Consider the following 17623-nt stretch of genomic DNA (forward strand, 5'->3'; position numbering starts at 1 on the left):
AAATTGTGACCCCGGGGCTTAGGGATTTTTTCAAAAAAATCTTTTTTGCCGGTTGACTTGTCGAGGGCTGATTTCTTTTCCTGTGATAAAAAGCCTTCTGTTTCGACCGCCAAACCTCTCAGGGGAGCATTTGCAACCGTTTCGTACCATTTTTGAGTGAATTGCCGAAAGTCATATTTTTGATGAAATTGTGACCCCGGGGCTTAGGGATTTTTTCAAAAAAATCTTTTTCTGCCGGTTGACTTGTCGAGGGCTGATTTCTTTTCCTGTGATAAAAAGCCTTCTGTTTCGACCGCCAAACCTCTCAGGGGAGCATTTGCAACCGTTTGGTACCATTTTTGAGTGAATTGCCGAAAGTCATATTTTTGATGAAATTGTGACCCCGGGGCTTAGGGATTTTTTCAAAAAAAATCTTTTTCTGCCGGTTGACTTGTCGAGGGCTGATTTCTTTTCCTGTGATAAAAAGCCTTCTGTTTCGACTGCCAAACCTCTCAGGGGAGCATTTGCAACCTTTTGGCACCATTTTTGAGTGAATTGCCGAAAGTCGTATTTTTGATGAAATTGTGACCCCGGGGCTTAGGGATTTTTTCAAAAAAATCTTTTTCTGCCGGTTGAGTTGTCGAGGGCTGATTTCTTTTCCTGTGATAAAAAGCCTTCTGTTTCGACCGCCAAACCTCTCAGGGGAGCAATTGCAACCGTTTGGTACCATTTTTGAGTGAATTGCCGATAGTCAGATTTTTGATGAAATTGTGACCCCGGGGCTTAGGGATTTTTTCAAAAAAATCTTTTTTGCCGGTTAAGTTGCCGAGGGCTGATTTCTTTTCCTGTGATAAAAAGCCTTCTGTTTCGACCGCCAAACCTCTCAATGGAGCATTTGCAACCGTTTCGTACCATTTTTGAGTGAATTGCCGAAAGTCATATTTTTGATGAAATTGTAACCCCGGGGCTTAGGGATTTTTTCAAAAACTTTTTTTATGCCGGTTGACTTGTCGAGGGCTGATTTCTTTTCCTGTGATAAAAAGCCTTCTGTTTCGACCGCCAAACCTCTCAGGGGAGCATTTGCAACCGTTTCGTACCATTTTTGAGTGAATTGCCGAAAGTCATATTTTTGATGAAATTGTGACCCCGGGGCTTATGGATTTTTTCAAAAAAATCTTTTTCTGCCGGTTGACTTGTCGAGGGCTGATTTCTTTTCCTGTGATAAAAAGCCTTCTGTTTCGACCGCCAAACCTCTCAGGGGAGCATTTGCAACCGTTTGGTACCATTTTTGAGTGAATTGCCGAAAGTCATATTTTTGATGAAATTGTGACCCCGGGGCTTAGGGATTTTTTCAAAAAAATCTTTTTTGCCGGTTAAGTTGCCGAGGGCTGATTTCTTTTCCTGTGATAAAAAGCCTTCTGTTTCGACCGCCAAACCTCTCAGGGGAGCATTTGCAACCGTTTCGTACCATTTTTGAGTGAATTGCCGAAAGTCATATGTTTGATGAAATTGTGACCCCGGGGCTTATGGATTTTTTCAAAAAAATCTTTTTCTGCCGGTTGACTTGTCGAGGGCTGATTTCTTTTCCTGTGATAAAAAGCCTTCTGTTTCGACCGCCAAACCTCTCAGGGGAGCATTTGCAACCGTTTGGTACCATTTTTGAGTGAATTGCCGAAAGTCAGATTTTTGATGAAATTGTGACCCCGGGGCTTAGGGATTTTTTCAAAAAAATCTTTTTTGCCGGTTAAGTTGCCGAGGGCTGATTTCTTTTCCTGTGATAAAAAGCCTTCTGTTTCGACCGCCAAACCTCTCAGGGGAGCATTTGCAACCGTTTCGTACCATTTTTGAGTGAATTGCCGAAAGTCATATTTTTGATGAAATTGTGACCACGGGGCTTAGGGATTTTTTCAAAAAAATCTTTTTTGCCGGTTAAGTTGCCGAGGGCTGATTTCTTTTCCTGTGATAAAAAGCCTTCTGTTTCGACCGCCAAACCTCTCAGGGGAGCATTTGCAACCGTTTGGTACCATTTTTCAGTGAATTTCCGAAAGTCATATTTTTGATGAAATTGTGACCCCGGGGCTCAGGGATTTTTTCAAAAAAATCTTTTTTTGCCGGTTGAGTTGTCGAGGGCTGATTTCTTTTCCTGTGATAAAAAGCCTTCTGTTTCGACTGCCAAACCTCTCAGGGGAGCATTTGCAACCTTTTGGAACCATTTTTGAGTGAATTGCCGAAAGTCATATTTTTGATGAAATTGTGACCCCGGGGCTTAGGGATTTTTTCAAAAAAATCTTTCTTGCCGGTTAAGTTGTCGAGGGCTGATTTCTTTTCCTGTGATAAAAAGCCTTCTGTTTCGACCGCCAAACCTCTCAGGGGAGCATTTGCAACCGTTTCGTACCATTTTTGAGTGAATTGCCGAAAGTCATATTTTTGATGAAATTGTGACCCCGGGGCTTAGGGATTTTTTCAAAAAAATCTTTTTCTGCCGGTTGACTTGTCGAGGGCTGATTTCTTTTCCTGTGATAAAAAGCCTTCTGTTTCGACCGCCAAACCTCTCAGGGGAGCATTTGCAACCGTTTGGTACCATTTTTGAGTGAATTGCCGAAAGTCATATTTTTGATGAAATTGTGACCCCGGGGCTTAGGGATTTTTTCAAAAAAATCTTTTTTGCCGGTTAAGTTGCCGAGGGCTGATTTCTTTTCCTGTGATAAAAAGCCTTCTGTTTCGACCGCGAAACCTCTCAGGGGAGCATTTGCAACCGTTTTGTACCATTTTTGAGTGAATTGCCAAAAGTCATATTTTTGATGAAATTGTGACCCCGGGGCTTAGGGATTTTTTCAAAAAAATCTTTTTCTGCCGGTTGACTTGTCGAGGGCTGATTTCTTTTCCTGTGATAAAAAGCCTTCTGTTTCGACCGCCAAACCTCTCAGGGGAGCATTTACAACCTTTTGGCACCATTTTTGAGTGAATTGCCGAAAGTCATATTTTTGATGAAATTGTGACCCCGGGGCTTAGGGATTTTTTCAAAAAAATCTTTTTTGCCGGTTAAGTTGCCGAGGGCTGATTTCTTTTCCTGTGATAAAAAGCCTTCTGTTTCGACCGCCAAACCTCTCAGGGGAGCATTTGCAACCGTTTCGTACCATTTTTGAGTGAATTGCCGAAAGTCATATTTTTGATGAAATTGTGACCCCGGGGCTTAGGGATTTTTTCAAAAAAATCTTTTTCTGCCGGTTGACTTGTCGAGGGCTGATTTCTTTTCCTGTGATAAAAAGCCTTCTGTTTCGACCGCCAAACCTCTCAGGGGAGCATTTGCAACCTTTTGGCACCATTTTTGAGTGAATTGCCGAAAGTCATATTTTTGATGAAATTGTGACCCCGGGGCTTAGGGATTTTTTCAAAAAAATCTTTTTCTGCCGGTTGACTTGTCGAGGGCTGATTTCTTTTCCTGTGATAAAAAGCCTTCTGTTTCGACCGCCAAACCTCTCAGGGGAGCATTTGCAACCGTTTGGTACCATTTTTGAGTGAATTGCCGAAAGTCTTATTTTTGATGAAATTGTGACCCCGGGGCTTAGGGATTTTTTCAAAAAAATCTTTTTTGCCGGTTAAGTTGCCGAGGGCTGATTTCTTTTCCTGTGATAAAAAGCCTTCTGTTTCGACCGCCAAACCTCTCAGGGGAGCATTTGCAACCGTTTCGTACCATTTTTGAGTGAATTGCCGAAAGGCATATTTTTGATGAAATTGTGACCACGGGGCTTAGGGATTTTTTCAAAAAAATCTTTTTTGCCGGTTAAGTTGCCGAGGGCTGATTTCTTTTCCTGTGATAAAAAGCCTTCTGTTTCGACCGCCAAACCTCTCAGGGGAGCATTTGCAACCGTTTCGTACCATTTTTGAGTGAATTTCCGAAAGTCATATTTTTGATGAAATTGTGACCCCGGGGCTCAGGGATTTTTTCAAAAAAATCTTTTTCTGCCGGTTGAGTTGTCGAGGGCTGATTTCTTTTCCTGTGATAAAAAGCCTTCTGTTTCGACTGCCAAACCTCTCAGGGGAGCATTTGCAACCTTTTGGAACCATTTTTGAGTGAATTGCCGAAAGTCATATTTTTGATGAAATTGTGACCCCGGGGCTTAGGGATTTTTTCAAAAAAATCTTTCTTGCCGGTTAAGTTGTCGAGGGCTGATTTCTTTTCCTGTAATAAAAAGCCTTCTGTTTCGACCGCCAAACCTCTCAGGGGAGCATTTGCAACCGTTTGGTACCATTTTTGAGTGAATTGCCGAAAGTCATATTTTTGATGAAATTGTGACCACGGGGCTTAGGGATATTTTCAAAAAAATCTTTTTTGCCGGTTAAGTTGCCGAGGGCTGATTTCTTTTCCTGTGATAAAAAGCCTTCTGTTTCGACCGCCAAACCTCTCAGGGGAGCATTTGCAACCGTTTCGTACCATTTTTGAGTGAATTTTCGAAAGTCATATTTTTGATGAAATTGTGACCCCGGGGCTTAGGGATTTTTTCAAAAAAAATCTTTTTCTGCCGGTTGACTTGTCGAGGGCTGATTTCTTTTCCTGTGATAAAAAGCCTTCTGTTTCGACTGCCAAACCTCTCAGGGGAGCATTTGCAACCTTTTGGCACCATTTTTGAGTGAATTTTCGAAAGTCATATTTTTGATGAAATTGTGACCCTGGGGCTTAGGGATTTTTTCAAAAAAATCTTTTTCTGCCGGTTGAGTTGTCGAGGGCTGATTTCTTTTCCTGTGATAAAAAGCCTTCTGTTTCGACCGCCAAACCTCTCAGGGGAGCATTTGCAACCGTTTCGTACCATTTTTGAGTGAATTGCCGAAAGTCAGATTTTTGATGAAATTGTGACCCCGGGGCTTAGGGATTTTTTCAAAAAAATCTTTTTCTGCCGGTTGACTTGTCGAGGGCTGATTTCTTTTCCTGTGATAAAAAGCCTTCTGTTTCGACCGCCAAACCTCTCAATGGAGCATTTGCAACCGTTTCGTACCATTTTTGAGTGAATTGCCGAAAGTCATATTTTTGATGAAATTGTGACCCCGGGGCTTAGGGATTTTTTCAAAAAAATCTTTCTTGCCGGTTAAGTTGTCGAGGGCTGATTTCTTTTCCTGTAATAAAAAGCCTTCTGTTTCGACCGCCAAACCTCTCAGGGGAGCATTTGCAACCGTTTGGTACCATTTTTGAGTGAATTGCCGAAAGTCATATTTTTGATGAAATTGTGACCACGGGGCTTAGGGATATTTTCAAAAAAATCTTTTTTGCCGGTTAAGTTGCCGAGGGCTGATTTCTTTTCCTGTGATAAAAAGCCTTCTGTTTCGACCGCCAAACCTCTCAGGGGAGCATTTGCAACCGTTTCGTACCATTTTTGAGTGAATTGCCGAAAGTCATATTTTTGATGAAATTGTGACCCCGGGGCTTAGGGATTTTTTCAAAAAAAATCTTTTTCTGCCGGTTGACTTGTCGAGGGCTGATTTCTTTTCCTGTGATAAAAAGCCTTCTGTTTCGACTGCCAAACCTCTCAGGGGAGCATTTGCAACCTTTTGGCACCATTTTTGAGTGAATTGCCGAAAGTCATATTTTTGATGAAATTGTGACCCCGGGGCTTAGGGATTTTTTCAAAAAAATCTTTTTCTGCCGGTTTAGTTGTCGAGGGCTGATTTCTTTTCCTGTGATAAAAAGCCTTCTGTTTCGACCGCCAAACCTCTCAGGGGAGCATTTGCAACCGTTTGGTACCATTTTTGAGTGAATTGCCGAAAGTCAGATTTTTGATGAAATTGTGACCCCGGGGCTTAGGGATTTTTTCAAAAAAGTCTTTTTCTGCCGGTTGACTTGTCGAGGGCTGATTTCTTTTCCTGTGATAAAAAGCCTTCTGTTTCGACCGCCAAACCTCTCAGGGGAGCATTTGCAACCGTTTGGTAACATTTTTTAGTGAATTGCCGAAAGTCATATTTTTGATGAAATTGTGACCCCGGGGCTTAGGGATTTTTTCAAAAAAATCTTTTTTGCCGGTTAAGTTGCCGAGGGCTGATTTCTTTTCCTGTGATAAAAAGCCTTCTGTTTCGACCGCCAAACCTCTCAGGGGAGCATTTGCAACCGTTTCGTACCATTTTTGAGTGAATTGCCGAAAGTCATATGTTTGATGAAATTGTGACCCCGGGGCTTAGGGATTTTTTCAAAAAAATCTTTTTCTGCCGGTTGACTTGTCGAGGGCTGATTTCTTTTCCTGTGATAAAAAGCCTTCTGTTTCGACCGCCAAACCTCTCAGGGGAGCATTTGCAACCGTTTCGTACCATTTTTGAGTGAATTGGCAAAAGTCATATTTTTGATGAAATTGTGACCCCGGGGCTTAGGGATTTTTTCAAAAAAATCTTTTTCTGCCGGTTAAGTTGCCGAGGGCTGATTTCTTTTCCTGTGATAAAAAGCCTTCTGTTTCGACCGCCAAACCTCTCAATGGAGCATTTGCAACCGTTTCGTACCATTTTTGAGTGAATTGCCGAAAGTCATATTTTTGATGAAATTGTAACCCCGGGGCTTAGGGATTTTTTCAAAAACTCTTTTTCTGCCGGTTGACTTGTCGAGGGCTGATTTCTTTTCCTGTGATAAAAAGCCTTCTGTTTCGACCGCCAAACCTCTCAGGGGAGCATTTGCAACCGTTTCGTACCATTTTTGAGTGAATTGCCGAAAGTCATATTTTTGATGAAATTGTGACCCCGGGGCTTAGGGATTTTTTCAAAAAAATCTTTTTCTGCCGGTTGACTTGTCGAGGGCTGATTTCTTTTCCTGTGATAAAAAGCCTTCTGTTTCGACCGCCAAACCTCTCAGGGGAGCATTTGCAACCGTTTGGTACCATTTTTGAGTGAATTGCCGAAAGTCATATTTTTGATGAAATTGTGACCCCGGGGCTTAGGGATTTTTTCAAAAAAATCTTTTTTGCCGGTTAAGTTGCCGAGGGCTGATTTCTTTTCCTGTGATAAAAAGCCTTCTGTTTCGACCGCCAAACCTCTCAGGGGAGCATTTGCAACCGTTTCGTACCATTTTTGAGTGAATTGCCGAAAGTCATATGTTTGATGAAATTGTGACCCCGGGGCTTAGGGATTTTTTCAAAAAAATCTTTTTTGCCGGTTAAGTTGCCGAGGGCTGATTTCCTTTCCTGTGATAAAAAGCCTTCTGTTTCGACCGCCAAACCTCTCAGGGGAGCATTTGCAACCGTTTCGTACCATTTTTGAGTGAATTGCCAAAAGTCATATTTTTGATGAAATTGTGACCCCGGGGCTTAGGGATTTTTTCAAAAAAATCTTTTTCTGCCGGTTGACTTGTCGAGGGCTTATTTCTTTTCCTGTGATAAAAAGCCTTCTGTTTCGACCGCCAAACCTCTCAGGGGAGCATTTGCAACCTTTTGGCACCATTTTTGAGTGAATTGCCGAAAGTCATATTTTTGATGAAATTGTGACCCCGGGGCTTAGGGATTTTTTAAAAAAAATCTTTTTTGCCGGTTAAGTTGCCGAGGGCTGATTTCTTTTCCTGTGATAAAAAGCCTTCTGTTTCGACCGCCAAACCTCTCAGGGGAGCATTTGCAACCTTTTGGCACCATTTTTGAGTGAATTGCTGAAAGTCATATTTTTGATGAAATTGTGACCCCGGGGCTTAGGGATTTTTTCAAAAAAATCTTTTTCTGCCGGTTGACTTGTCGAGGGCTGATTTCTTTTCCTGTGATAAAAAGCCTTCTGTTTCGACCGCCAAACCTCTCAGGGGAGCATTTGCAACCGTTTGGCACCATTTTTGAGTGAATTGCCGAAAGTCAGATTTTTGATGAAATTGTGACCCCGGGGCTTAGGGATTTTTTCAAAAAAATCTTTTTCCGCCGGTTGACTTGTCGAGGGCTGATTTCTTTTCCTGTGATAAAAAGCCTTCTGTTTCGACCGCCAAACCTCTCAGGGGAGCATTTGCAACCGTTTGGCACCATTTTTGAGTGAATTGCCGAAAGTCATATTTTTGATGAAATTGTGACCCCGGGGCTTAGGGATTTTTTCAAAAAAATCTTTTTCTGCCGGTTGACTTGTCGAGGGCTGATTTCTTTTCCTGTGATAAAAAGCCTTCTGTTTCGACTGCCAAACCTCTCAGGGGAGCATTTGCAACCTTTTGGCACCATTTTTGAGTGAATTGCCGAAAGTCATATTTTTGATGAAATTGTGACCCCGGGGCTTAGGGATTTTTTCAAAAAAATCTTTTTCTGCCGGTTTAGTTGTCGAGGGCTGATTTCTTTTCCTGTGATAAAAAGCCTTCTGTTTCGACCGCCAAACCTCTCAGGGGAGCATTTGCAACCGTTTGGTACCATTTTTGAGTGAATTGCCGAAAGTCAGATTTTTGATGAAATTGTGACCCCGGGGCTTAGGGATTTTTTCAAAAAAGTCTTTTTCTGCCGGTTGACTTGTCGAGGGCTGATTTCTTTTCCTGTGATAAAAAGCCTTCTGTTTCGACCGCCAAACCTCTCAGGGGAGCATTTGCAACCGTTTGGTAACATTTTTTAGTGAATTGCCGAAAGTCATATTTTTGATGAAATTGTGACCCCGGGGCTTAGGGATTTTTTCAAAAAAATCTTTTTTGCCGGTTAAGTTGCCGAGGGCTGATTTCTTTTCCTGTGATAAAAAGCCTTCTGTTTCGACCGCCAAACCTCTCAGGGGAGCATTTGCAACCGTTTCGTACCATTTTTGAGTGAATTGCCGAAAGTCATATGTTTGATGAAATTGTGACCCCGGGGCTTAGGGATTTTTTCAAAAAAATCTTTTTCTGCCGGTTGACTTGTCGAGGGCTGATTTCTTTTCCTGTGATAAAAAGCCTTCTGTTTTGACCGCCAAACCTCTCAGGGGAGCATTTGCAACCGTTTCGTACCATTTTTGAGTGAATTGCCAAAAGTCATATTTTTGATGAAATTGTGACCCCGGGGCTTAGGGATTTTTTCAAAAAAATCTTTTTCTGCCGGTTAAGTTGCCGAGGGCTGATTTCTTTTCCTGTGATAAAAAGCCTTCTGTTTCGACCGCCAAACCTCTCAATGGAGCATTTGCAACCGTTTCGTACCATTTTTGAGTGAATTGCCGAAAGTCATATTTTTGATGAAATTGTAACCCCGGGGCTTAGGGATTTTTTCAAAAACTCTTTTTCTGCCGGTTGACTTGTCGAGGGCTGATTTCTTTTCCTGTGATAAAAAGCCTTCTGTTTCGACCGCCAAACCTCTCAGGGGAGCATTTGCAACCGTTTCGTACCATTTTTGAGTGAATTGCCGAAAGTCATATTTTTGATGAAATTGTGACCCCGGGGCTTAGGGATTTTTTCAAAAAAATCTTTTTCTGCCGGTTGACTTGTCGAGGGCTGATTTCTTTTCCTGTGATAAAAAGCCTTCTGTTTCGACCGCCAAACCTCTCAGGGGAGCATTTGCAACCGTTTGGTACCATTTTTGAGTGAATTGCCGAAAGTCATATTTTTGATGAAATTGTGACCCCGGGGCTTAGGGATTTTTTCAAAAAAATCTTTTTTGCCGGTTAAGTTGCCGAGGGCTGATTTCTTTTCCTGTGATAAAAAGCCTTCTGTTTCGACCGCCAAACCTCTCAGGGGAGCATTTGGAACCGTTTCGTACCATTTTTGAGTGAATTGCCGAAAGTCATATGTTTGATGAAATTGTGACCCCGGGGCTTAGGGATTTTTTCAAAAAAATCTTTTTTGCCGGTTAAGTTGCCGAGGGCTGATTTCCTTTCCTGTGATAAAAAGCCTTCTGTTTCGACCGCCAAACCTCTCAGGGGAGCATTTGCAACCGTTTCGTACCATTTTTGAGTGAATTGCCAAAAGTCATATTTTTGATGAAATTGTAACCCCGGGGCTTAGGGATTTTTTCAAAAACTCTTTTTCTGCCGGTTGACTTGTCGAGGGCTGATTTCTTTTCCTGTGATAAAAAGCCTTCTGTTTCGACCGCCAAACCTCTCAGGGGAGCATTTGCAACCGTTTCGTACCATTTTTGAGTGAATTGCCGAAAGTCATATTTTTGATGAAATTGTGACCCCGGGGCTTAGGGATTTTTTCAAAAAAATCTTTTTCTGCCGGTTGACTTGTCGAGGGCTGATTTCTTTTCCTGTGATAAAAAGCCTTCTGTTTCGACCGCCAAACCTCTCAGGGGAGCATTTGCAACCGTTTGGTACCATTTTTGAGTGAATTGCCGAAAGTCATATTTTTGATGAAATTGTGACCCCGGGGCTTAGGGATTTTTTCAAAAAAATCTTTTTTGCCGGTTAAGTTGCCGAGGGCTGATTTCTTTTCCTGTGATAAAAAGCCTTCTGTTTCGACCGCCAAACCTCTCAGGGGAGCATTTGCAACCGTTTCGTACCATTTTTGAGTGAATTGCCGAAAGTCATATGTTTGATGAAATTGTGACCCCGGGGCTTAGGGATTTTTTCAAAAAAATCTTTTTTGCCGGTTAAGTTGCCGAGGGCTGATTTCCTTTCCTGTGATAAAAAGCCTTCTGTTTCGACCGCCAAACCTCTCAGGGGAGCATTTGCAACCGTTTCGTACCATTTTTGAGTGAATTGCCAAAAGTCATATTTTTGATGAAATTGTGACCCCGGGGCTTAGGGATTTTTTCAAAAAAATCTTTTTCTGCCGGTTGACTTGTCGAGGGCTTATTTCTTTTCCTGTGATAAAAAGCCTTCTGTTTCGACCGCCAAACCTCTCAGGGGAGCATTTGCAACCTTTTGGCCCCATTTTTGAGTGAATTGCCGAAAGTCATATTTTTGATGAAATTGTGACCCCGGGGCTTAGGGATTTTTTCAAAAAAATCTTTTTTGCCGGTTAAGTTGCCGAGGGCTGATTTCTTTTCCTGTGATAAAAAGCCTTCTGTTTCGACCGCCAAACCTCTCAGGGGAGCATTTGCAACCTTTTGGCACCATTTTTGAGTGAATTGCTGAAAGTCATATTTTTGATGAAATTGTGACCCCGGGGCTTAGGGATTTTTTCAAAAAAATCTTTTTCTGCCGGTTGACTTGTCGAGGGCTGATTTCTTTTCCTGTGATAAAAAGCCTTCTGTTTCGACCGCCAAACCTCTCAGGGGAGCATTTGCAACCGTTTGGCACCATTTTTGAGTGAATTGCCGAAAGTCATATTTTTGATGAAATTGTGACCCCGGGGCTTAGGGATTTTTTCAAAAAAATCTTTTTCTGCCGGTTGACTTGTCGAGGGCTGATTTCTTTTCCTGTGATAAAAAGCCTTCTGTTTCGACTGCCAAACCTCTCAGGGGAGCATTTGCAACCTTTTGGCACCATTTTTGAGTGAATTGCCGAAAGTCATATTTTTGATGAAATTGTGACCCCGGGGCTTAGGGATTTTTTCAAAAAAATCTTTTTCTGCCGGTTTAGTTGTCGAGGGCTGATTTCTTTTCCTGTGATAAAAAGCCTTCTGTTTCGACCGCCAAACCTCTCAGGGGAGCATTTGCAACCGTTTGGTACCATTTTTGAGTGAATTGCCGAAAGTCAGATTTTTGATGAAATTGTGACCCCGGGGCTTAGGGATTTTTTCAAAAAAGTCTTTTTCTGCCGGTTGACTTGTCGAGGGCTGATTTCTTTTCCTGTGATAAAAAGCCTTCTGTTTCGACCGCCAAACCTCTCAGGGGAGCATTTGCAACCGTTTGGTAACATTTTTTAGTGAATTGCCGAAAGTCATATTTTTGATGAAATTGTGACCCCGGGGCTTAGGGATTTTTTCAAAAAAATCTTTTTTGCCGGTTAAGTTGCCGAGGGCTGATTTCTTTTCCTGTGATAAAAAGCCTTCTGTTTCGACCGCCAAACCTCTCAGGGGAGCATTTGCAACCGTTTCGTACCATTTTTGAGTGAATTGCCGAAAGTCATATGTTTGATGAAATTGTGACCCCGGGGCTTAGGGATTTTTTCAAAAAAATCTTTTTTGCCGGTTAAGTTGCCGAGGGCTGATTTCCTTTCCTGTGATAAAAAGCCTTCTGTTTCGACCGCCAAACCTCTCAGGGGAGCATTTGCAACCGTTTCGTACCATTTTTGAGTGAATTGCCAAAAGTCATATTTTTGATGAAATTGTGACCCCGGGGCTTAGGGATTTTTTCAAAAAAATCTTTTTCTGCCGGTTGACTTGTCGAGGGCTTATTTCTTTTCCTGTGATAAAAAGCCTTCTGTTTCGACCGCCAAACCTCTCAGGGGAGCATTTGCAACCTTTTGGCACCATTTTTGAGTGAATTGCCGAAAGTCATATTTTTGATGAAATTGTGACCCCGGGGCTTAGGGATTTTTTCAAAAAAATCTTTTTTGCCGGTTAAGTTGCCGAGGGCTGATTTCTTTTCCTGTGATAAAAAGCCTTCTGTTTCGACCGCCAAACCTCTCAGGGGAGCATTTGCAACCTTTTGGCACCATTTTTGAGTGAATTGCTGAAAGTCATATTTTTGATGAAATTGTGACCCCGGGGCTTAGGGATTTTTTCAAAAAAATCTTTTTCTGCCGGTTGACTTGTCGAGGGCTGATTTCTTTTCCTGTGATAAAAAGCCTTCTGTTTCGACCGCCAAACCTCTCAGGGGAGCATTTGCAACCGTTTGGCACCATTTTTGAGTGAATTGCCGAAAGTCAGATTTTTGATGAAATTGTGACCCCGGGGCTTAGGGATTTTTTCAAAAAAATCTTTTTCTGCCGGTTGACTTGTCGAGGGCTGATTTCTTTTCCTGTGATAAAAAGCCTTCTGTTTCGACTGCCAAACCTCTCAGGGGAGCATTTGCAACCTTTTGGCACCATTTTTGAGTGAATTGCCGAAAGTCATATTTTTGATGAAATTGTGACCCCGGGGCTTAGGGATTTTTTCAAAAAAATCTTTTTCTGCCGGTTGACTTGTCGAGGGCTGATTTCTTTTCCTGTGATAAAAAGCCTTCTGTTTCGACCGCCAAACCTCTCAGGGGAGCATTTGCAACCGTTTGGCACCATTTTTGAGTGAATTGCCGAAAGTCAGATTTTTGATGAAATTGTGACCCCGGGGCTTAGGGATTTTTTCAAAAAAGTCTTTTTCTGCCGGTTGACTTGTCGAGGGCTGATTTCTTTTCCTGTGATAAAAAGCCTTCTGTTTCGACCGCCAAACCTCTCAGGGGAGCATTTGCAACCGTTTGGTAACATTTTTTAGTGAATTGCCGAAAGTCATATTTTTGATGAAATTGTGACCCCGGGGCTTAGGGATTTTTTCAAAAAAATCTTTTTTGCCGGTTAAGTTGCCGAGGGCTGATTTCTTTTCCTGTGATAAAAAGCCTTCTGTTTCGACCGCCAAACCTCTCAGGGGAGCATTTGCAACCGTTTCGTACCATTTTTGAGTGAATTGCCGAAAGTCATATGTTTGATGAAATTGTGACCCCGGGGCTTAGGGATTTTTTCAAAAAAATCTTTTTCTGCCGGTTGACTTGTCGAGGGCTGATTTCTTTTCCTGTGATAAAAAGCCTTCTGTTTTGACCGCCAAACCTCTCAGGGGAGCATTTGCAACCGTTTCGTACCATTTTTGAGTGAATTGCCAAAAGTCATATTTTTGATGAAATTGTGACCCCGGGGCTTAGGGATTTTTTCAAAAAAATCTTTTTCTGCCGGTTAAGTTGCCGAGGGCTGATTTCTTTTCCTGTGATAAAAAGCCTTCTGTTTCGACCGCCAAACCTCTCAATGGAGCATTTGCAACCGTTTCGTACCATTTTTGAGTGAATTGCCGAAAGTCATATTTTTGATGAAATTGTAACCCCGGGGCTTAGGGATTTTTTCAAAAACTCTTTTTCTGCCGGTTGACTTGTCGAGGGCTGATTTCTTTTCCTGTGATAAAAAGCCTTCTGTTTCGACCGCCAAACCTCTCAGGGGAGCATTTGCAACCGTTTCGTACCATTTTTGAGTGAATTGCCGAAAGTCATATTTTTGATGAAATTGTGACCCCGGGGCTTAGGGATTTTTTCAAAAAAATCTTTTTCTGCCGGTTGACTTGTCGAGGGCTGATTTCTTTTCCTGTGATAAAAAGCCTTCTGTTTCGACCGCCAAACCTCTCAGGGGAGCATTTGCAACCTTTTGGCACCATTTTTGAGTGAATTGCTGAAAGTCATATTTTTGATGAAATTGTGACCCCGGGGCTTAGGGATTTTTTCAAAAAAATCTTTTTCTGCCGGTTGACTTGTCGAGGGCTGATTTCTTTTCCTGTGATAAAAAGCCTTCTGTTTCGACCGCCAAACCTCTCAGGGGAGCATTTGCAACCGTTTGGCACCATTTTTGAGTGAATTGCCGAAAGTCATATTTTTGATGAAATTGTGACCCCGGGGCTTAGGGATTTTTTCAAAAAAATCTTTTTCTGCCGGTTGACTTGTCGAGGGCTGATTTCTTTTCCTGTGATAAAAAGCCTTCTGTTTCGACTGCCAAACCTCTCAGGGGAGCATTTGCAACCTTTTGGCACCATTTTTGAGTGAATTGCCGAAAGTCATATTTTTGATGAAATTGTGACCCCGGGGCTTAGGGATTTTTTCAAAAAAATCTTTTTCTGCCGGTTTAGTTGTCGAGGGCTGATTTCTTTTCCTGTGATAAAAAGCCTTCTGTTTCGACCGCCAAACCTCTCAGGGGAGCATTTGCAACCGTTTGGTACCATTTTTGAGTGAATTGCCGAAAGTCAGATTTTTGATGAAATTGTGACCCCGGGGCTTAGGGATTTTTTCAAAAAAGTCTTTTTCTGCCGGTTGACTTGTCGAGGGCTGATTTCTTTTCCTGTGATAAAAAGCCTTCTGTTTCGACCGCCAAACCTCTCAGGGGAGCATTTGCAACCGTTTGGTAACATTTTTTAGTGAATTGCCGAAAGTCATATTTTTGATGAAATTGTGACCCCGGGGCTTAGGGATTTTTTCAAAAAAATCTTTTTTGCCGGTTAAGTTGCCGAGGGCTGATTTCTTTTCCTGTGATAAAAAGCCTTCTGTTTCGACCGCCAAACCTCTCAGGGGAGCATTTGCAACCGTTTCGTACCATTTTTGAGTGAATTGCCGAAAGTCATATGTTTGATGAAATTGTGACCCCGGGGCTTAGGGATTTTTTCAAAAAAATCTTTTTCTGCCGGTTGACTTGTCGAGGGCTGATTTCTTTTCCTGTGATAAAAAGCCTTCTGTTTTGACCGCCAAACCTCTCAGGGGAGCATTTGCAACCGTTTCGTACCATTTTTGAGTGAATTGCCAAAAGTCATATTTTTGATGAAATTGTGACCCCGGGGCTTAGGGATTTTTTCAAAAAAATCTTTTTCTGCCGGTTAAGTTGCCGAGGGCTGATTTCTTTTCCTGTGATAAAAAGCCTTCTGTTTCGACCGCCAAACCTCTCAATGGAGCATTTGCAACCGTTTCGTACCATTTTTGAGTGAATTGCCGAAAGTCATATTTTTGATGAAATTGTAACCCCGGGGCTTAGGGATTTTTTCAAAAACTCTTTTTCTGCCGGTTGACTTGTCGAGGGCTGATTTCTTTTCCTGTGATAAAAAGCCTTCTGTTTCGACCGCCAAACCTCTCAGGGGAGCATTTGCAACCGTTTCGTACCATTTTTGAGTGAATTGCCGAAAGTCATATTTTTGATGAAATTGTGACCCCGGGGCTTAGGGATTTTTTCAAAAAAATCTTTTTCTGCCGGTTGACTTGTCGAGGGCTGATTTCTTTTCCTGTGATAAAAAGCCTTCTGTTTCGACCGCCAAACCTCTCAGGGGAGCATTTGCAACCGTTTGGTACCATTTTTGAGTGAATTGCCGAAAGTCATATTTTTGATGAAATTGTGACCCCGGGGCTTAGGGATTTTTTCAAAAAAATCTTTTTTGCCGGTTAAGTTGCCGAGGGCTGATTTCTTTTCCTGTGATAAAAAGCCTTCTGTTTCGACCGCCAAACCTCTCAGGGGAGCATTTGCAACCGTTTCGTACCATTTTTGAGTGAATTGCCGAAAGTCATATGTTTGATGAAATTGTGACCCCGGGGCTTAGGGATTTTTTCAAAAAAATCTTTTGCTGCCGGTTGACTTGTCGAGGGCTGATTTCTTTTCCTGTGATAAAAAGCCTTCTGTTTCGACCGCCAAACCTCTCAGGGGAGCATTTGCAACCGTTTGGCACCATTTTTGAGTGAATTGCCGAAAGTCAGATTTTTGATGAAATTGTGACCCCGGGGCTTAGGGATTTTTTCAAAAAAGTCTTTTTCTGCCGGTTGACTTGTCGAGGGCTGATTTCTTTTCCTGTGATAAAAAGCCTTCTGTTTCGACCGCCAAACCTCTCAGGGGAGCATTTGCAACCGTTTGGTAACATTTTTTAGTGAATTGCCGAAAGTCATATTTTTGATGAAATTGTGACCCCGGGGCTTAGGGATTTTTTCAAAAAAATCTTTTTTGCCGGTTAAGTTGCCGAGGGCTGATTTCTTTTCCTGTGATAAAAAGCCTTCTGTTTCGACCGCCAAACCTCTCAGGGGAGCATTTGCAACCGTTTCGTACCATTTTTGAGTGAATTGCCGAAAGTCATATGTTTGATGAAATTGTGACCCCGGGGCTTAGGGATTTTTTCAAAAAAATCTTTTTCTGCCGGTTGACTTGTCGAGGGCTGATTTCTTTTCCTGTGATAAAAAGCCTTCTGTTTTGACCGCCAAACCTCTCAGGGGAGCATTTGCAACCGTTTCGTACCATTTTTGAGTGAATTGCCAAAAGTCATATTTTTGATGAAATTGTGACCCCGGGGCTTAGGGATTTTTTCAAAAAAATCTTTTTCTGCCGGTTAAGTTGCCGAGGGCTGATTTCTTTTCCTGTGATAAAAAGCCTTCTGTTTCGACCGCCAAACCTCTCAATGGAGCATTTGCAACCGTTTCGTACCATTTTTGAGTGAATTGCCGAAAGTCATATTTTTGATGAAATTGTAACCCCGGGGCTTAGGGATTTTTTCAAAAACTCTTTTTCTGCCGGTTGACTTGTCGAGGGCTGATTTCTTTTCCTGTGATAAAAAGCCTTCTGTTTCGACCGCCAAACCTCTCAGGGGAGCATTTGCAACCGTTTCGTACCATTTTTGAGTGAATTGCCGAAAGTCATATTTTTGATGAAATTGTGACCCCGGGGCTTAGGGATTTTTTCAAAAAAATCTTTTTCTGCCGGTTGACTTGTCGAGGGCTGATTTCTTTTCCTGTGATAAAAAGCCTTCTGTTTCGACCGCCAAACCTCTCAGGGGAGCATTTGCAACCTTTTGGCACCATTTTTGAGTGAATTGCTGAAAGTCATATTTTTGATGAAATTGTGACCCCGGGGCTTAGGGATTTTTTCAAAAAAATCTTTTTCTGCCGGTTGACTTGTCGAGGGCTGATTTCTTTTCCTGTGATAAAAAGCCTTCTGTTTCGACCGCCAAACCTCTCAGGGGAGCATTTGCAACCGTTTGGCACCATTTTTGAGTGAATTGCCGAAAGTCATATTTTTGATGAAATTGTGACCCCGGGGCTTAGGGATTTTTTCAAAAAAATCTTTTTCTGCCGGTTGACTTGTCGAGGGCTGATTTCTTTTCCTGTGATAAAAAGCCTTCTGTTTCGACTGCCAAACCTCTCAGGGGAGCATTTGCAACCTTTTGGCACCATTTTTGAGTGAATTGCCGAAAGTC

Source organism: Podarcis muralis, chromosome 5, assembly GCF_964188315.1.
Source record: "Podarcis muralis chromosome 5, rPodMur119.hap1.1, whole genome shotgun sequence".
NCBI lineage: Eukaryota > Metazoa > Chordata > Lepidosauria > Squamata > Lacertidae > Podarcis > Podarcis muralis.